Here is a 22381-nt window from a genome sequence, read left to right as displayed (position 1 = left end):
TGTTTTGAAACTTTTTAACCAATAATAAACATTTAATGGACTAAATTAAATTTTCTTATTCTATTTGCTGTTTTGAGTGATTAACGTCAATAAAGAATATGAAATAAGTTGAAATGTATGGTGATTAGCCATCTTTTGGCAACCAGGGCATGTCCATAAGGTAACGCGTCAAGAAAAATGAAACTATCAACGTCCGCAGATTGACAGCAGAGATGATGGACGTGTGAAGAGATTCAGAGTTACAGAGGACTGTTCAGGAGACCCTGCTCTATCTGACTCTGCTCTAGACTCTGTTCTATCTACAGTGCTGCTTTTCGGGATAATGTACAAACTGATGGAGTATGCAGCATTTCAGAACGAGAGGAAAGGTCAGCAGAGGTCTATCAGGAAACCACAAAATATAGAAGAGGATTTTCAATGACTAATATATTATATATATAATATATTGTATATTCAATGACTAATATATATATATTGTGTTTTATAATGGAAAATAAATGCATATGGGAAGAATAAAAATATTGTTTTCTCTTCTCTACCCACTAGTGAAGTGTTCAGACTTCTACATACAAAAAATATATCCTCTGGTTCTGTTGATACTGACCTTTAATAGGTGATTCGAACCTGGAACCTCTGACTTGGAAAGCTGACATGACACACACCACTACACATTAACCACTACACCATAGAGGATTTATGTTTGAAGACTCAAATTATATAGAATAAGGTACTTCTTTCTACATTACTAATGATAAAGAGGAATTGAGAAGTGAGTCATGATGGGGTGACATCATCATAGGCCTGTTGAAACAGGAATAGTTATCACCACCACCACTTTTCTCTGTTTGGTATAAGAAGGCTTGTCAGCACTGAGAGGTATTCAGTCTACTGCAACATGTTGTCAAACAGTGAGCTATGTCTGCGGGATGCAGTGATTGAGCTTGAGGAGGAACTACATAACCATGGTATTATCTCGTTGACAGACTTTTTCAACAATGCAGGACATTTGGAATCATGTCCAGATCATGAGTCTTACATTTGTGCTTGCTCCAGTCTTCCGGATGAATGACAGGCAGTTGTCAATGCAGTAAGTGTGGACAGCGTTCTCTATAGAAAAGGTGATATTCACAATCCATTGGAAAATACAGCTGTCAGCAATGGATGTGTGCATCAGTTCCTGACTGATGTCTTCACCCACACTATCAAGAATATCAAGGATAGAATCAACAAAGTTATAATGCAGCATTGCCTGCCTGGACTTCCAATCAAGTTTAGTGTGCTGTTTGATGACACACAAGTGTTGTTGAAGACATTCTTCAAGCTGGGACACAGCATGGTCACCATTGTGGATCTCCAACAGATGCCTGACTGGAAGAACAAGGATGTGAAAATTGTACTGAACTTTCTTGTTACACAAGAACGCTATTGGTGTGGATTCAAATGCGGTCTCCAAGAACTTACTCTGCTATGATTGGGCAAGGAGAAGATTATATTTGCAGGCTTTTCACTGGTTGAGGGCACTGATCGGGTTAAGAGATTCAGGATTGAGGATGGAGAGTCGGGTGATCCAGCTTTTGAAATAATCATTTACAAGGCAGTTGCTTCCAGAATTATGTGCACACCTTACAAATTCTATGACGAAGATGATGATGATATTTCTTGTGATGTGCCTGATGGACCGTGCAAAGTTCGTGAGCATGAGGAGCTGTCAGCTGAGAGGTATCATAGGACCAATGATTATACAAGAGGAGAGAAGCTGTTTCATTTGTATATTCTTCTCAATAATTGAGATTTGTTAATAAATACTATATACTTGCACATTTTCGTTATTATTCAACAACTTCCTTATCACTTGGCTATAAGTCCATTATGATGTCATACAGACCAGTTGAAAAATGAAAACTTTCCTGTTGAGTCATAGTTGATCTATTGAAAAAGTTATCTCAACAAAAGATATCCATCGTGGTGTAGTGGTTTACAAACAATTACACCTACACTCTACCTACCTACATTCCCTTAACCTATCTATATACAATAGAGATTCGAACCTAGGATTCTAGAATGGAAAGCAGAAGTGCTAACCACTACACCACGATGGATATCTATTTACTTGTTGTTTATTATGTATACTTTAACAACTATATCCAAGCTCATTGCAGCTTCTAGTGAGCTGTAAGTGAACACTGACTAAACAGTGACTGAACAGTGACTGAACACTGACTGAATACTATTGGATGCTGTTCTGGGAAATATAACTAGGAAAATATATCCCTTGTGATACAATGATTTGTTCACACTCTAGGATTCATATCTTGAAAGCATACATGCTACCCATTATACTGCAGAGGATATCTCATTACTGTTTGGATATTCAAGCTCCTTGTATATTCTGTAGAAGGATCACTTCTTCTTACATTACTAAATGTGGGTAAAGAGGATTTGACGAATGGGAATTAGTAATTCATTGAACATATGCTATTTTATTGAGGATCAAAATGGCAGCGGTGTGTCCTAGGATATTTTTTCACAGTGTGTGCTGCAGAGTGCTGAAACGCTGGGTTCTAGAACTGAACAGATGATGTGCCTTGTATGGATGGCTCTTAACTGAACACTGATGGTCCCCCCACTGTTGTGAACACTATATATACACTCCAGAGTGGGTGGGAGGCCTTCTGATTTATTTTTTTAATTTTTATTTATTTTTGATTTTTCATTTTTTTTATTTCATTTTCTTTTTTTTCTTTTTATTTTTCATTTTTTTAAATTTTTTATTTATTTTTTTTTAATTTTTTTATTTTTTTTATTTTATTATTTTTTTTTCTATTTTTTCAATTTTTTTTTTTTACTTTGACTTTGACCTTGACCTTTGGTTAGGTTAGGTTGGATTTTAGTTAGGTTAGGTTAGGTGGAGAAGTCTGGCACATGTTGTTCCAGAACATACAATATTATACTACTGACGTTGCACTCAACATTCGTGAACTGGAACTGTTGCAACTGAGAGACGATCTTATAAACTTCTCAAGAGATTTGAAAGGTGAAATAGAGCAATTAAAGGTTGAAAATCAGAGTCAGAGTGCTGAGCTTAATGAAAGATTGAGAGCATTTCAGGATGAGAATAAGGTCTTGTCAGAGAGAGTTATATGCTAATAGCTACATCGATTGAGGCGCTAGAGGCGGACAACAGGACTCTGAGAAATGAGAAAATTACAGATGGAAAGGAGATTGATAAATGGATAAATTAATTCATCACATGATGAATTATATATAAAATTGACGGCATTATCCAATGACCAATCTAAGGTTTCAAGAGTAAAAAATAAGAGGAGAAAAACTAATAAGTATCCTAGGAGGCGATCTGAGCTCCCCGATGATAGAAGTGAGGCTCGCAGAGGTGGTCACGATGCAGGAGAGTGTGAATCCGACCAATCCCCTTTCAAAATCTTCGAGAACTCGAAGGCCCCTATGGATGAGTCGAAATTAGTTACAAGCAGTCTCCTCAATTAGTGATAAGTCTAATAGAATAGCAATATTTGCAGACAGTTATGGGAAAAAATTGACAATCTTGTCTCTAGAAAAGTGAACTGCAAGGTGTCTGGTATGATAAAGCCAGGAGCTGGATTCGAAGAAGTGTCTGCTGGATGCATTAAGGAGAGTGAAAATATGACGGAGCGTGACCTGGTTGTTTTAATCAGAGGAACAAATGACATGAACAGTTTTAATTCGAATAAACTACTTAGTCCATAAAAAACTTCTTCCAAACTTGACGCATGTGAATGTTATAACTACGAATATTCCTAAAAGATATGACTTACCGTTCAGCTCCAATATTCAATACCAGATTGAGAGGATCAACATCGAAATTGCTAAAGTTTGTAGACGTTTCAAGAATTTCACCATACACCGCATGGACTTCACCTCAACTTGATAGGAAAGCGCTACATCTCGAACTTCATTGGAAAATGGGTCGTGGAGACAGACAGTGAACTTAGACCTCCAATTGCAGTTGATAATAGTGGATGTGAGGCTGAGGACGAAGTTCCAGTTATAACAACGCAACGATATTTTTTAGAAAGCGCTCAGCCTATAGAAGAAGCTCATATCAACGTGGAACAACAAAGTACCACACATGTTACACAACCAAATCCTGTGTCAGCCAACTATAGTGCTGCTCTTCCAGTGAACCCTAGTGTCAAAATTAACTTATTTCTGTGGAATTGTCAGGGCTTGTGCAATAAGTTTGAACTAGTTGAAACCCAGGCTCAAGAAAATAATTTTGACATAATTTGTCTCACTGAGCACTGGCTGCTAAGAGAGGAACTTGAACTAATAAAACTGCATGGCTATACACTAAGGGCCGTTTGCACAGTATAGATTGCTAACTCGATTAAGTTAATCTGAAAGTTTAAACTTGAATCGGTTTTCTCAGTGCATTTACTAATCCAGTTTAAGTTTAACTAGTTTAGCATTGAGTTGGTAATAGAATGCCTTCGTTTATAATATCAGGAAGGCTGATTTTTACAGGAAATTTGTTATTTGTTTACAAATTGAGGTTATGTAGCTACTATTTCCTTGTTCAAAATCCACAGAGGTGTAAGCTGTACGGTAATAGAAGTTGAAAAGCGATCAAGAAATTCTTCAAAAAATATATTTTAGAATGTTTTTAAAAAAGCGATTTTGTTACACTTGAATCTACTACGGTCTTCCTCGTTCATTAGAAATCTCTCGAAAGAAAAATATCTCAGTTATGTGTTATTAAAAATATGTTTCCTAATCAAAGACAACTGTTTAATGTTGTCTTATTTTCTATCAAGTGGTTTATTTAATCAAATACTGGATTGGCAGTTGCTTTACTCAAGCAAAACCGTTAAGAAAATTCTCTATCATCCCAGAAATTAAAATCATTCGTTTTTGACCAATTTTTCTCACTTTTAAAATTTCTTTGCAGTCATCTTTATCAATCGCATTAAAAACTTCTATCAAGTCCTCCATTATAATTATTTTTACATTCAAATAATGATTCACTATAACCTAAATTAATAATTATCGTCTACAGAGGCATTAAAAACAACCGTCGAAAAATAATTTACTTTCAGCTGTTTCCCCAACAAATCTTTACAGATGTCAATTTGATCCAAATTATTTGGTTTAAACCTCATGCTTTGGAGGTTTAAACTTTCCCAGAGTTTAAACTCAATACAGAGTTTAAACTGATACTGTGCAAACGGAATTTTAGTTTAAACAAAAAAAAAAATCCAGATTTGGTTTAAGCTTTAGCTTAAACTTACACTGTGCAAACGGCCCTAAGTAGTTCCTATTGTAGGCCGACGATGAACCGTGGAGGTTCAGCTATTTTCATTAATAATAAATTGTCCTGGGAAATAGCCTCCAGAATTTGTCATTTATCTGTGATAAATGTATTTGAAGTTTGTGCTATATTTCTAGATAAGGACTATTGTTGTATGTTTTTAACGAGTACCTGACCCCAGTAACACTGTTACGTTTCTGGAAAAATTTAACGTGATGCTTCATGTTTTGTCTCAAATGAAGTATGAAGTATTGATTTGTGCAGACTTTAATGTGAACTTTAACGATAATCAGAATCCATTAACTTCCAATTTTATGAATTTGCTTACTTGTTATGGTATGCATACCATGATTGTCAATGAAATTACTAGGCCTAATAATAGTGACTCCGGCACTTGTATTGACAATGTCATCACATCAATTCACCCCTCCAGATGGAATGCAGCAGTCTTACCGCAGACTGTCTCTTAAGTTTTCTTTACTTTTTTATATGTTTTTGTTGCATGTTAACTGTTTATTTCCTGTGAAAACAATCAAGCCTAATAAACAGCGCTCCCCTTGTAAACACTGATATGAAGAACTCACTGCTATGAAGGAAACCTGTTTATATTTTTATGAGTAAATAAAAAGAATAATATAGATACACACAAAGAAATTTATAAGAATATGAAGTATCTGTACAATAAGAAAGTGAAACAAGCAAAATTGAAATTCTATAATAATCTAGTCAATAATGCATGTAATAAACCCAAAATAATCTGGAAGATATTTAAAGACAACCTATCATTGAATAGTAAATCTGCTTCACGCCAAAAAAAATGTAGACCTGAGTTCTGAAAACTTCAACGTGTATTATAAGCATAAATGAGGTTCTGGCTGCAATACCAAAAAGCTTAAATACTGTCTGCCACTATTTAAATAAAGTGAAAAAAGAGGTCCATCTTTCTCCTTCCATCATGTAGCCGTGGAAGAAGTGTTTCTTGCATTGAACTCTCTAAGTAATAGTAGCTGTTTGGATATTTTTCATTTGAATTCCTTCATATGTAAAGCCAGCAATCAGCATATCTGAGAAGTTCTTTGTCATATCTTTAATCATTGTATTGACTCCAGTACCTATCCTGATATGCTCAAGCTGTCTAAAGTAGTGCCGAATTTTAAAAAGGTGACCTCAACCTATGTAGCAACTATAGGCCAATATCTTTAGTACCAGTTTTTTCCAAAGTTTTTGAATTCCTAATAGCTCAGCAGATGGTTGATTTCATTGAGAAAAATAACTTGCTATCTTGCAGGCAATTTGGCTTCAGGAAAAACCACACTACATGTCAGGCAGTTATGTCTTTCATTCAGGAAATATTAAATGGTATGGAAGGTAAAAATTCTATTTGATATGTCAAGAGCGTTTGACACTGTCTCTCATGACATTCTACTTTCTAAACTTGAAAGTCTTGGTTTTAGTTGTAGATCAGTAGACCTTTTAAAGTCATATTTAATGGATATATTTCAGGCAGTGTATTTTAATGAAGACATGTCTGGTCCCAAGCCGGTTATTACTGGAGTGCCTCAAGGCTCAATTCTAGGACCATTACTGTTTATTATCTATATGAATGATCTACCAGGTAATATTGAGGATGAGAGCACAACTTGTTATATGTATGCAGATGATGTGTGCCTGAATATCGTGACCGATCTCAACAGAAGAGAACCCTTGTTAAATGAAAAATTAGAACTGATGTCTGATTGGTGTAATGCTAACTTGCTCTGAATTTGAACAAAACTCAGAACTTATCTGTATCTTATAGTAACTTGAATTCAGGGCATTCTGTCAAATTTCTAGGCATCAATATACAGAATAATATGAAATGGAAGTGTCATATTGACTGCACTATCCCCAAGGTAAAAAGAGGTGTTTTTATGTTGAGAAGATTAAAGGAAATAGTGTCTCAAAAAATTTAGTAAATGTCTACTATAGTTATGTGCATTCACATCTATTGTATGGAGCTATATTATGGGCCAATTGTAGTGATTCCCATCCACTTTTTGTGTTACAAAAAAGAGCAATAAGAACCATGTGTAATGTTCCTCCCCTTACTCACTGCAAATCGCTATTTGTTAGATTGAGAATTATGTGTTTGCCGTGTATTTTTATTTTTCTATGTTTATTATTTGTAAAGACTAACTTGCTCTCATTCTCTAGTCATTTTGATTTTCATCCGCACAACACAAGAAATAGGTTGAACCTTAGAAACGAATATTGTCGGTACAAATCTAGTCATATTAGTTTTAGGGCTTGTGCAATTAGGTTTTATAATCAGTTACCGTTAGATATAAGAGGCTTACTAGTGAGTGAATATAAACTTAGAATTAAGGATTTTCTAATAAGAAACTGTTTTTATACCAATGATGAATATTTTGCCTTCAATGTGGAGAATTTTTAAGACGTTGATGTGATGATTTCTTGTTATGTTGTATGATTATATACATTGTAATATTACATTTTTCTTCTCACATTGGAATCGAATCTTCAATTCGAGATCTATGGAACTTTATAGTAAATGTCAGAGTTATCAATAGACGAATAAATTTTTTGACGGAGAATTTATTATCGTAAATGTTTGTTGCATTGTTCCATAATGTCACCGAGGTAGGGTTAACAAATTACTAAATAAATCGTTTATTTGAATAGAATATATGTATAAAAATTTAAAATAACATTTTCAAAATAAAGTTTTATTGAGAACAGATGTAGAATGTGAATTCTAAACTTATAAGTTATAATTTTGTGTTGACGTGTCTGTAAAGATCGATATTGAAGAGGGCGTTGTCTTTCGTGACTGGCAACTTGTGTCTTTTTCCTGTTGGACCTTCTTCTGAATATATGGCTGGCTGTTGCTTGTATAATTTTGTGCTCTGAATTATTGTCTGTTTAAGTAAATTTATTAATGTTTTAGATTGAAGTTTATATAAATTTTTGTGCATAATTTGCTGTTTGTTTAGTAAAGCCAATAGCCACTGTGTTTCAACTGTAAACTAGATAAGTATTTTTTAGTTCGTAATAACTCTGAAATCATTAGGCTTGTAAGTTATTGTTCGTTTTATATTTCTGTGTTTTTGCCAAAATTTTCATCTGAAGATTATAAGTTAATTTGCTCTGAAAACTGGATTTCTCATTCATAGGCAATAGATCCATTCACAGTTTATCAAGAATCTATTTTATTGGAGCCGACAACTTTCCTTAGGTGATAGGTGTTAAATGCTAATCCAACCGTTTAAGGAAAAATTGGTAGCACGGCAAATGGTACGCCCTGGTGTGGGACTCAAACTACAAAATATATCCCTGGTTATAAAAAATTATTGGTAGGATAGATATCTTGATGAATTGTGAATGGGAGATTCTGCTGAGTGGGAAATCGGTTCAAGAAAGTTCAGGTTCTAATGAGTAAATATTTTTTACGCAGTAGCAAGATGGAGAGCAATAAAAATAATGAAGTTTTATCCAGTGAAAACATTCAAAACTTAGATGAAGAATCACAAGATTTAGACCTAACCTTAAACAATGACTCAAACGATAGTGTAGCTGTAAGTGAAAACGTTTCAAATGTAACAAGTCATGAGAAAGTAGTAGAAATATCAAATGAAACAAGTATGGTAGGAGCTAAAAATGATACAAATCTTATAGCATTCCTAACACAAAGATTTGATAATTTGAAACAAGAGCAAAATGCTAGGTTTGATGATATGAAGCAAGAATTTGCTAGCATAAGACTAGATCAGGTTAGTACAAAGCGGGAAATAAAAGAGATAAATGATACATTAAATAAAAATCACAAAGAAATAGGTCATCTACAGCAGAAAACTAATGATCTTGAAACATCAATGTTAGATGTAGAAACATCAATGCAAAACAAAATCATTCAAGTTTCTGATAGGGTCAGTGAGGTTAATGAAAGAGTAAATAAAAATAAGATCATAGTTGAGCAACAAAATATGACACAAAATGCTATCAATGCAGAAAACAATGAAAGTATTAAGCATGTTGAAAAAGAGGTTGTAGAGTTAAACGAAAAAGTAGACGAGGAAATCAAGGTATTATCCTCTTTGAAAATAGATTGTCAAGAAAATACAGCTGCTATAACTGAGGTTAGAAAAAACATAAATAAAATTAACATGTCAACGAAACCTATGTGTAATCATACTGGTAACAATAGTAATTTCGATAGGTTTGAATTCCAAATGCAAATTGACAAAAAGAATCCAATGCATTTCTTAGTAAACTTGACCGAGTATCTTGAGAGAAATGAAATCACAAACTGGATCAAAATTAAGGGTATTTTGGAAAACAATTTTAATTCAAATTTTGCTCATCGTGATTGGTGGATTTTCATCCGTTTTGATATAAATAACTTTGAAGAATTTAAAGAGAAATTCATTGCTAGAATGTGGTCAGACAACATTCAGTCATCTGCTAGAGATGATTTGAGATTTGGAAAATATAAGCCAAACTTATCTAAGAATCTTACTGAGTATTATATTTCTCGTTTCAACATTGCTAAGAATCTAATTCCAGCCTTAGATAAAGATACTATTTTCAAGTTTTTGAAAGGTCATTTTGATGAAACCATATCTACAGCTGCTATTATTCGTAACATTAAGACTAGTGATGAGTTTATTTGTTTGTTGAATGAGTTTGACAATACTGACACTTACAAAGTAAACAGACAAATGCCCCGTGATCATAACAATGCTCAAACTGGAGGTCAAAATAAAACAATAAGTTTTCATCAGAGTGAACATAGGGATGATAGAAATAGGTCTCAGAATTCAAATGGTATGATGTTTCATGATAATAATAAGCAGTATCAAGGAGGTAGGAATTATTTCCAAAATCGACGGTACCAAAATGGACCAAACAATAATGGTCATAGAGATCAAAATTTTCAGCATAATTTCAGAGATAATAGAAATCATCAACTTGTGAATTCAAATCAATCAAATCTAAATCGACCAGCTAACAACTACCAGTTAGATTTCAGCCTCCCACCGCCAGGTTATATGCCTGCTCAAACTTCAAATCAGACAAATGCAAATCGTCCAAGACATAATGCTCCTTTAAACTAATTATGGGACGACGAAACGACAGCCCTGCTCTCCCAGTTAAGGAAAGGTCAAATTTTGATATAACTGTAGACATGAATAAAATAAATTTTGAAACTGAAACTTCAAACAGATTTGAAGTAAGAAAGCCAGAATTAATCAGTCAAATTCATGTGCAAGAAAATAGCTGTAAGAATTTAAGTAATGAAGTAATGCCTAGTTATCAAGAAAGTCATATTAAAGCATCAAGTGTTAATATGGTACATACTCCAGAAATTCAGGTAGATGAAGCTATGAGTGAATCTGAAATTGTTTGTCAAGAAGAACCATACATGATAGGTTGTATTTTTAATGAATTATTGGAGGAACAAGAGAATACTCCACCCACTGGATATGACTTAGCAGAAATAGAAGTACAAATTTTCAATAAGAAATATCAAATGATTATTGACACCGGCTCTGAGGTAAATGTAATTAATGAGAAACTTGTTGATGAAATGAAGAAAAACAATCTCAAGTTGAACTTGGTACCAGCTCCTAATGTAAGTATAGTTGTAGCTACTGGTATGAGACATAAGAAAGTAAATAAACAGATTATGTTAGAGGTATTTTTTGGTAAGTTAGAATTGCCAATAGTTTTTCTTATAGTTCAAGATTTAAATGTGGATATTTTGGTGGGTTGTGATTTCTTAAAAGATGCTGGAGCAATTATTGATTTTAATCAAAATATGATATCACTGAAAGATTGTTGTTTTCCATTTATTAAAAAGGATACCTTGAAGTACAATAGACTTTTTCATGTTAACATGGTAAGAGACCAAGAAACGTTTGATACTTTATGGAAGCAGCAGATTGATAATTTAAGATTACAGCTAAGCGATGAATCTCCTGAATTGGTAAACAAATTAATTGAAGTATTTGAAAATAACAAAGATATTTTCTCTGATAGTCCTGGATCTGCAAAAGACTATTTATGTCAACTTAAAATGAAAGATGATGTGAAATTAGATAAGAAGAGTTATCCGATTCCATATCAGTATAGAGATCAAGTCAAGAAAGAATTGAAGAAAATGTTAGATCAGAAAATCATTGAACGGGTAGCTCTGAATATACAAGCCCTATGGTAGTAGTGAAAAAGCCAAACAATGAAATTCGATTATGTTTAGATGGAAGAGAAATAAATAAGTACATAATAAGGGATTTTACAGAAACTGAACCAATAGATAACTTGATCATACGTTTCAATAAGTGCAACTACATTAGCAGTTTTGATCTCACTCAAGGTTTCAATCAGGTAAAATTAACTGAAGATAGTAAAAAGTATGTAGCTTTCAATGTTTTTGGACAGACTTATCAATATACACATCTACCATTTGGATTGAATATTAGTGGTTCTGAATTTATCAAGTGCTTGTACAAAATGCTAGGTGAAGAGGTTTGTGAGTTTACTATTGCTTATATTGATGATCTTGCCATTTCTAGTATATCTCTTGAACAACATATCAGTCGAATTGAATTATTATTCAATAAGTTGAGGGAAAGTAATTTAAAGTTGAAACTGAATAAATCGAAATTTATTGCAGATAAGATAAAGTATTTGGGTTATATTATCAGTAAAAATGGTATTGAAGCAGATGACTCTAAGCTAAATGCTATTCAGAAATTTCCCATTCCTCAAAATTTGAAACAATTGCAGTCATTCATAGGTCTCTGTAATTTTTACAGAAAGTTTCAGAAAAATTATTCATACTTGACAAATCGTTTTAAGCATCTTCTATGCAAGAAAAATAAATTCATTTGGACTGAAAAAGATAATGATACCTTTCAAGAAATCAAAGATAGGTTCATCGACTGTGTGATCTTGAAACATCCTGACTATAACAAAAATTTCATTTTGGCCACTGATGCCAGTGATGTAGGAATTGCAGCTGAGTTATTTCAGGAAGGTGAAGATAAGGAACACTGTGTCATTGCATATGCTAGCAGAAGCTTAACGAAATCTGAATTAAATTACACAATATGTGAGAAAGAATGTTTAGCTGTATTATTTGGCTTGATGAAACTTCAAAATTATTTTGGTAATCAAAAAATAGTTGTCCGTACAGATCATAAAGCCTTGACCTTTTTAAAAAAATGTAAGATAGGACATGGTCGTTTGGGAAGATGGATTCTTGCATTACAGAATTTTAATATTGAGTGGGAATTTGTAGCAGGAAAGGATAACATTGTGCCAGATATCATCTCTAGAACTGATTATGAAGGTAATTTAGAAAATCGAAATTCAAATGAATTCAAGGTATTGAATATCATTAAGAGTGATAACAAGTTAATCGAGATAGTAAAGAAAATCAAAGAAATTCAAAAAGATGATGTTTGGTTAAAAAATGTAAGAGAAAAGTTGGAGACAGGTAATTTGAATATCAACAAATTTTTTAAAGTAAATGATGATCTTTTGTTCACTAGAAAATCTGGAAAGAATAGTTTTTGGAAAGTTTGTGTGCCTTCAGCACTGTATGAAGAATTGATAGTTGAATTTCATGAAAGATTAGGTCATGTAGGTATATCAAAAACATGCAAATTTATTGAAGAAACTTTTTACATAAAAGATTGTTACAGACTTGTTACCAAAACTATAAGATACTGTAAGTATTGTCAACTCGTAAAGACATCAAATGAAAAGAAATTATTAGAAATGCATACCATAATTTCTGAGAAAAAACATCACAAAGTGTTCATTGATGTTTATGGAGAATTACCAGGTGGCAAGTACAAATGGATGTGCATTATTCATGATGGCTTACTAAGTTTACAAAGTTGTATCCTATAGTTAAGGCTAACGCTCATAATTTAGTAAAAGTTGTTGAGAAATATGTAAATGAATTTGGTAAATTTGAATATATAATCAGTGATAATGGTACTTGTTTTCAAAGCAGATTGTGGAAAGAATCTATGGAAAGATTAGGTATAAAATATTACTACATTTCAGTTTATCATCCCCAGGCAAATCTTAGTGAAAGACCATTGAAAGAGGTCACTCGCATATTGAGAACTTACGTTCCTGTAAATAAGCATAATATTTGGTACAAGTATATTGATAAGGTTGAATTTGTAATCAACAACAATTTTCATGAATCGACTGGTCACATACCCATGGAGCTTATGATGAATCATAAATTGGCACATCTTGTTTTCAAATATATCAAATATCCTGTAGAAAATAAGTTTGAACTTGAAGAAGAAAGTATCAGAAACAAACGAATACTGTACAGAATAAAGAATAGAGGTGTCATCAGGAGATTCAAACAGAATATGCATAATAAACCCAAGTATAAATTCAAAGTTGATGATCTAGTTATAATTCGAAATTACATTTTGTCGAGCAAGCTGAAAAAGTTTTCTGCCAAGCTGTGTCCTAAATATCGTGGACCTTACATAATAAGAGATGATCTCAATAAAGGGTGTTTCAAACTGGAAGAGATAAGTACAGGTAAAATTGTGAGAGTCAATCAATATATGATGAAGAAATACCATCAGAAAGCACACAATGATTAGGAATCCTGTGTTATGCCGGGATTCAGAATAGCATAATCGCTACACAGTGTATGGTAAGAGTCCATAATTGTGTCTTTTTTCTTTCCTGTAGCCTATTTTCTTGGCCCTTAATCTTTTCAATTTTCGATTCTTTCCTGTCTTTGTGTAATATTCAGTAAATTTCTTCTATGAAGCATATCTTAACCAATCTTGTCCATAGTCATTTAAATTTGTATTTTTTTTCTGAAATAATATTAGAAGTTGAAATAGTAGCTTATTTTCCTAATCTTTAAATTGTTGATAAAACTTAACTTTTCCAAAATCTATCCACTGTAGTGTAAAGAATTGTGTGCTTGTGACATATTTTTTCATCATGTATCACTTATGTGAAGTGTATCAATTTTGTGTGTGTTGTTTTAGGGAATTTATTTACCCAGTTTTCTTTTTCTCTTGTTTGTATTTTTTAGGGAACTTATTTACCCAGTATTTCATCTTGATCATCTTTGTATCATAATCTTGAATTGTTTATACTTATTATACAGTCTTTAAATTTTAAATTATTTTAAAAAATAATTGGTTTAATTTAAAACGTTGTGTTATATTATCAATTGAAATGAGTTAAAGGCTAAAATTTTTCTAAAGTGTTTTGTAATTGATTTTTTTTTTAATTTTAAAACTGTTTGTTCTATAAATTTTGATATGATTGATTATCGTTTGAAATGGATGCTGGAGTGTATGTAGAATTTTTAGTGGGGTTTGTTGATTAGAATTTTGCTGGTATGTGATTGTTTTTTGAGATGGAAACCCATTATTGCCTAAAGAAGGAATAACAGAGGTTATGACTTAGAGAGGCAGTAATGAGATAATATTTTTTGTGTTGATTAATAATGTTGATTGCCATAGATGCAAAATAATGATTATAATGTTGATTGCCATAGATGCAAAATGATGATTACTTATGAATATTGTTTGCCTTTGAAGCAAAATATTATTGATGTTTTGAATGGTTTCTTGTTTAATGATTGATAGTAAAGTTTTGTCATGAAATGTAGTTTGTGTTTAGAACATTGAAGAGTCGAAATAAACTATAGTATCCAACAAACGATGATTAACAATATTAAATAATTTGCTTTTTATACAATTTTTTGAACAAAATTAAAACTAAATAATTTTGAAACCTGAATGATAAATCATAATGTGAAATGAACATGCTATAAATGAAATGTTATATTAATAATAATGAAATGCAAATATATTATGAAATGATTGAATAGAAGACCAAATGTCTGAAATTATTGAAATATGTATTGAAATTAATTTTTGTTGTGTTGTTATGATGTTTGTTTTTTACAATTTTGATAATGATACAGGGTGTTATGAAATTATATTTCTATTTTGAAGAATGGATTAAATTTTGATATTTGAACAGTGAATAGATGAAAATGAATGATTTTTTTTTTAAATTATCATTGATATGTCCATATTTTACAATTTATGTATTGCTGACTGTATAATAAGATGTTAACAAATTTCAATTTCATAGATACTTAAAATAATTTTTATGTGTATTAGATTGTATTGATAGCCTAATCAAGTTTTTCTTCTTAGTTTATAAGCATTTTAAGATAACAGGTACAGCACAGACATTAACATTGAAATAGTTATCATGTGAATCTCGAAATCAGTAACAAGTGAACGCCATGAAGAGTGTTAAGAACATTTGGGTGATTTTCAAACTAGTGTGACATAACTACGCCAATATCTACGCCTAAATCTACGCTGCGGCCTACACCAATAACTACGCTAATGTCAACACCAATAACTACGCCAAAATCTACGCCGATGCCTGTGCTGATGTCAACGCCAATAGCTACGCCGAAGCCAATATCTGCGCCAATGCTGATGCCAAAATCTGCGCCAATGCTGATGCCAACAACAATGTCAACACCAATAACTATGCCAAAGCCTGCGCCAATGCTGATGCCAACAACAAAAATCAATGCCAATGCTGCACCAATGCCAATAGCTACACCAATGCCTGCGCCAATGCTGATGCCAACACCAAAATCAACGCCGATGCCTGTGCTGATGTCAACGCCAATATCTACGCCGATGCCTGCGCCGAAGCCAATATCTGCGCCAATGCTGATGCCAAAAAAAAAAAAAAAATCAATGCCGATGCCTGCGCAAATGCCAATAGCTACGCCAATGCCAAAAAATCTGCGCCAATGCCAATGCCAACAAAAAAAAAATCAATGCCAATAGCTACGCCAATGCCAAAATCTGCGCCAATGCGAATGCCAATGCCTGCGCCAATGCCAATATCAACGCCGATGCCACAGCCGACACCAAAGCATACGCCAATAGCAATGCCAATGCTTATTGCTGACTCTGTATCTCAAACTTCAACACTACTGCATTACCTGGAGGTAATTGCCATCCATGTTCACATTCACAACTTTGAATTCAGAAGAACAGTCACAGTATCATGAAAGAATTGATTCAAAAAATCCTCTCCTAAATTATTCCTGTATGCAGAACTCTAAACCTTGAAAGCTGAAAATATCAAAAAAAAACCAAACCTTACCTAAATTAATCCTCACCTAAATTAATCCTGTATGCAGCGTCTATCTCTTTTCCAAAAAAAAACAAATTACATTGTCATTTCAAGCCTGAAATGTACATTGTATAATTACAAATATGATACAAAATTTATGTGACTCTGTATTGAATTTGGAATGCAGCCGTCTACTACAAACATGAAGAAATGCTAACTGAGATGTCACCTGTATCGAGTTTGGTATGCAGCAGTCGACTACAAGTATCAGCCCAACACTACGTGCATCCAGATCAGCCCAACACTTAACGTCATCACATTGGAGTCACACTTAACTGAAAATCATACTGAGTGCCTTAACGGACTGTTTTCCAAAATGTGCATCAATAAAATCAACCGCGTCAATAGTGAAAGAAATGAACATTTTTTGATTTATTGAAATTTTATGTGAAAATTAAATGTAACAATCATCAATTCATTTAAAAAAAAAAAAAAAAAAATAAATAAATAAATAAATAAATAATGATAATAAATTTTTTCATTCAACATACTAAATTTTTTTATGCAATAAAAATTAAATTTTTCTATCTATTAAATTTATGTGCAATTTCAAAAAAAAAAAAAAAAAAAAAAAAAACTATTCTTTACATATTAAACTTTCTGTTGAGATATTTTTCTTTAAATTATAAAGCTAAATCAAAAGTAATATTGATATTCTATATTCTGAAATATTGTTTGGAAACATATAACAAACGCTATTGATGAATTTTTATAATAATTTTCAATTATAGGGTGACATGTATTGTTTTTCTAGAAAAAATTGTTACTGTTCTCGAATTTAAATTTCAACAATTTTCATTAGGGTCAATGTAAATTTTTTCTTTAAATTTTCAAACAGTAAAATTTTTTTATGTCAAGAGGGGGGTATTTGTAATATTACATTTTTCTTCTCACATTGGAATCGAATCTTCAATTCGAGATCTATGGAACTTTATAGTAAATGTCAGAGTTATCAATAGACGAATAAATTTTTTGACGGAGAATTTATTATCGTAAATGTTTGTTGCATTGTTCCATAATGTCACCGAGGTAGGGTTAACAAATTACTAAATAAATCGTTTATTTGAATAGAATATATGTATAAAAATTTAAAATAACATTTTCAAAATAAAGTTTTATTGAGAACAGATGTAGAATGTGAATTCTAAACTTATAAGTTATAATTTTGTGTTGACGTGTCTGTAAAGATCGATATTGAAGAGGGCGTTGTCTTTCGTGACTGGCAACTTGTGTCTTTTTCCTGTTGGACCTTCTTCTGAATATATGGCTGGCTGTTGCTTGTATAATTTTGTGCTCTGAATTATTGTCTGTTTAAGTAAATTTATTAATGTTTTAGATTGAAGTTTATATAAATTTTGTGCATAATTTGCTGTTTGTTTAGTAAAGCCAATAGCCACTGTGTTTCAACTGTAAACTAGATAAGTATTTTTTAGTTCGTAATAACTCTGAAATCATTAGGCTTGTAAGTTATTGTTCGTTTTATATTTCTGTGTTTTTGCCAAAATTTTCATCTGAAGATTATAAGTTAATTTGCTCTGAAAACTGGATTTCTCATTCATAGGCAATAGATCCATTCACAGTTTATCAAGAATCTATTTTATTGGAGCCGACAACTTTCCTTAGGTGATAGGTGTTAAATGCTAATCCAACCGTTTAAGGAAAAATTGGTAGCACGGCAACATGTAATGATCTATGTAATTTTCTCATGACGTTGCCTATACAAATTGTGATTTGTATTTGGCAATAAATGAATTTTGATTTGATTTGGGTTTAAACACGTACGGAATAGGAAATTCACGAATGACGCATCATCACGTCCGAACTACTGAATTGATCAACTTGAAATTTTGCATATAGACTCTCAATTTACCAAGGATAGTAATAGGCCCATTTTACATTCTTAAAGATATCAATCGGCCAAGTTTTCAGTTTTTCAACTTTTCAATTAGACCCTTGCGGAGCACAGATTACCTGCTAGTACTAAATAAGATTTGAACAAAGCATACGCATGTAAGTTATTGCTTCTGTACTAGGATGGATAATTGCACCACAATTTTAGTTGACAATATAAGCAACTTCATTTTAAGCCTATTCAGTTGAGAATTGAACAGCTGAACGTTGATGATCGTCAAAATGGAAATAAACTGTAAAGTTGAACTACACAACACTAGAAACAGTACTTGAAAAAGCAAGTGGTACTTTGCACAGTACGGTGTCAATGTAGTACTAATGAAAATTATTTCAATACTAACCTCTCAATTTAATCTCATCTGATCAGCTGATCCTCTCTGTTCTCATCTGATCAGCAGAATCATTATCATCGTCAACTTCAGCAGCTAGATAGTTGCCAGATGCTTAAACCTGAACAAGGAACTACAGTGACCGGCTCCAACCTTGCAGGAATCGTGTTGAACAACCTGTCAATTCACATTTCAAAGTCAAATTCGAACTGACCAAATGAAATTTCAGCTCAAAACATATAGAGTCTTTATCTTTCTTTTCAAATTTATAAAATCATATTTCAATTCAAACTATCGAATCATATTTATTACCACTATTCTGTAAATCACACATTAAAACTGTGCTACTAGTTGTACCATGAAAAAGATGGATAGTTATTCATAAATACATGAATAAATAATGCATTGTTAAATATCGACAAAACAAGATAAAAATATATGGGAGAATTATATAGAACTGCCGGCTCACATTATTATAAAGCTGTTGTTCATACAAGTAGATAGTTTTTTATAGCCTAATTAGAAACACATAACAATTCAATTTTTCTCAATGGAATTGATAATAGAATTTGAGAGGAGTTGCGGGCACACCTGAATGGACAAGACTGGCAGGCGGTGAGACGGTACTGCAGGGAGGCATGGCAGTACAGATTCTTTCTAGTCCAGCAGTTCAATTTTTTGATTATTTTAGTTCAAGTTAGTCAGTTTATATTAGTTTTAAAGCGTTGTTCACCGAGCCACTGTTTAAAATGCAAGAAGAGGAATTAGTCGCTATTGTCGACTGTCGGGACTGTACGGTGGGGCGGTCAAAAAGTTCTCAACGAAAATCTTGTATTTTCTCCATGGTTTTGGAAGCAGTGTGAGGACGAGCGTTATCGTGGAGGAGAATTGCCAGATGACAGTGATCCCAACCTTGCACCTAGCGAATTCTTTGTCTTGCATTTTAAACAGTGGCTCGGTGGACAACGCTTTGAAAACCGAAGAGGGACTCAAAAACGCCGTTGTCAACTGGTTCCACTCTCAGGCGGCAAGCTTATACGCACAGGGGTTAAAGAAGCTGGTGCAGCGTTACGAAAAATGCTTACAAGTGAACGGCGATTATGTAGAGAAGTAAAGAAAGATTGTACCTAACTATGACAATAAAATTTGTTTCTTATGAAACAAATATGAATAATGTATCACCTTCCCATTTTAAATAATGAAGTTAGTTTCAATATGGCGGTCAACAATTTTGAAGCGACAGAAAAGAAGTTTTTTAATTCCAATAGGATCTCTAATGAAACCTACTATCAAATTTTCTTTCTGAATGGCTGAAAATATTAGGCTGTTTCCATGTTTTTCACGAACTCTGTATAGTGAACACTATAGTGAATCAAGAAAAATACTGTGGCGTTGCAAAGTTTTTGAAACTTACAAAACGGTTCTTGATTAACGAAATCTTTTGTTTTCTTATAAATAATGGAGTAAACCAAATAAATATTGATGTATGGCGTTCTCATTGAACAGATCATACATTTACATCACAATCAATTGAGATGGCATAGATATAATTGAAGTTGAAATCGAGCAAGTTAAATATTGAAGCATGTGTGATGAGTGTGATTAGTGATTAAGTCCTGAAGTCATGGAATACTTCAATGAACTGAATCTTGACTCGCTGGTAGGTAAAGCTGTTCTGAGTCCTCCGTAATCTACAGTAAGGAAGGATCAGCCTGTGCCTCGTTTCATGCTGATAAAAGTCTCCTCTGATGGGCAAGGCATCCAGTCCCCGAGAAGCTGTCATGGCAGACCTGAAAACGTAAAGGTTGAACAGTGGCTTGCAATCGCCAGATAATCAGCCCCACACAAAATCGTATGGCTTTCTTCTGCACCAGCAATATCCTTTCCACTTGGGTGGTACCACCCCACAGTGTGATACCATACACAAGCCATCACGTTATGGAAGAAGGCAATGTAGCATACCATGCGATGATGGGCCCCCGGGATGCAACCTCTCAGACTCCTCAGCAGGAAAGCACTCACTCTATTGAGCCTGCAACAAACACCTTGAATGTGATCTCCACAAGCAAGCTTATGATTCATTGTAAAGCCCAAAAGCTCCACCGAGGGGAAGTTGTACTGATCACCATTCCTGAGGCTGAACACAATGAACTAGGTCTTCTCGCAAAAATCGATTTGTTTAGCAGTCAGCCACGGTCTCCTTTCAGAACTGCATCAGTCCACGCAGGTCAGCCATGATATCCAAAATGAAATTCAAATGAATAGATCTGAAGGGGAATGACGACTTACGAAATAATTACCTACTGGTGACATCCCTAAATCCAACTCAAAAATCACAAGTCAGGGCAAAATTTTATTGTTTGAACAACACAACCTATAAAACAAAAAGTTGACAACATATTTTAATGACTGTAGCCTAACAAAAAAAAATAAATTTGCACCGCTGAGATAAAACTTACCACTGAAATTGTCCAAATCAATTCATGAGAGATCTGTAAATAAAGCAATAAAGTTTACATAAGTCAGTGGTCGCCAAACAGTCGATCGCGAGCTACCGGTAGCTCTTGTGGTAGTTTTTGGTAGCTCACAGAAATGGTCGTGCAAAAGAATGCCGTCCTGTTTGAATACAAACACTCTCCCAGTCTGAAGAAAATCAATCACGAGAAAAATCCTCCACAGCACCGCAGCAATAACCAAGAATACAATTCTTTCAGACTTGAGACAACAGTCTGATCAACGATTTCAAGATTTTAAAAGCATTATTATGGTACAATTCATCAACTCTCTTTGGAGAGATCAATTCAGAAGATTTTGCAGCTTGTGTTGTAAAACATTTCGGTGGAGATCAGGCTTCAGTTGGAATGGAATTTGTGGATTTTCAAAAAAAATCTCAGAACACTTTCTACAACTAGAAATATTTGACCTCAAGTCCCCAAAGAAAAATATACAAATATTATTCAAGTTGCATTGAGGTTGAAAGCTATGTTCAGCTCTACTTACTTGTGTGGAGCATACTTTTCAAGTATGAAATTCATAAAAAAATCTATATAGGAATAGACTGACTGATGAACATTTGGACAACTGAATCAGAATGGCAATACAACGTAGGCCTACACTCCAAACATCAAGAAAATACTTGATGAACAAAAAGAGTTCCACTGCTCTCATTGAAATGTAAATTTCAACTTTTGTTATACTTTTTCTATGGGATAAAGTAGATTTTAACACTAGAGATGTATCTTAATAGGCAATAAAAGTGTGAAAATTTCTTTTTGCGTAGCCTACCGTATTTTCTTCAGTGTAATATTCCTTGGTAGTAGCTCACTAGAAGATTTATAAATGGGATAAATGCTATTCTAGCACACAGGCTCATAAGTTTGGCGACCATTGACATGAGTTTGTTTAAATAAATAAATAAATAAGAATACTTACATTAATGAATAATGTAACCTAACGCAGTCGCAGTGCCAGTGGCTTGGACCTTGGACACAGAATAGATACAGAATGGAAACTTGTAATCAAACCAATACTAAACACGTCACGTGACCTTGGAAAGTTCCAATCCTGATCTTCTGATTGACTTGTGGCAGTGAACGAG

At 33.3% G+C, this 22381-nt stretch overlaps 1 protein-coding gene across 3 annotated transcripts in view; it reads right to left on the bottom strand.

The window, feature by feature from the left end:
* Positions 1-22297, bottom strand: part of LOC120354903 — a 29927-nt gene extending 7630 nt beyond the window's left edge. Inside the window, exons 1-2 of one of the 3 annotated variants that reach the window (XM_039442981.1) lie at positions 22216-22297; positions 18796-18960 (exon numbers count right to left, since the gene is read on the bottom strand). The gene's annotated coding sequence lies outside the window, so the exon portion shown is untranslated. Of the gene's footprint in view, positions 1-18795; positions 18961-21242; positions 21266-22068; positions 22192-22215 lie in introns of those variants that run through there. The other 2 variants (XM_039442982.1, XM_039442983.1) reach the window with 2 other exon arrangements.
* Between the last annotated feature and the right edge of the window lie 84 nt (positions 22298-22381).

Source organism: Nilaparvata lugens, chromosome X, assembly GCF_014356525.2.
Source record: "Nilaparvata lugens isolate BPH chromosome X, ASM1435652v1, whole genome shotgun sequence".
Lineage (NCBI taxonomy): Eukaryota > Metazoa > Arthropoda > Insecta > Hemiptera > Delphacidae > Nilaparvata > Nilaparvata lugens.
This window is presented reverse-complemented; position numbering and strand designations above follow the sequence as displayed.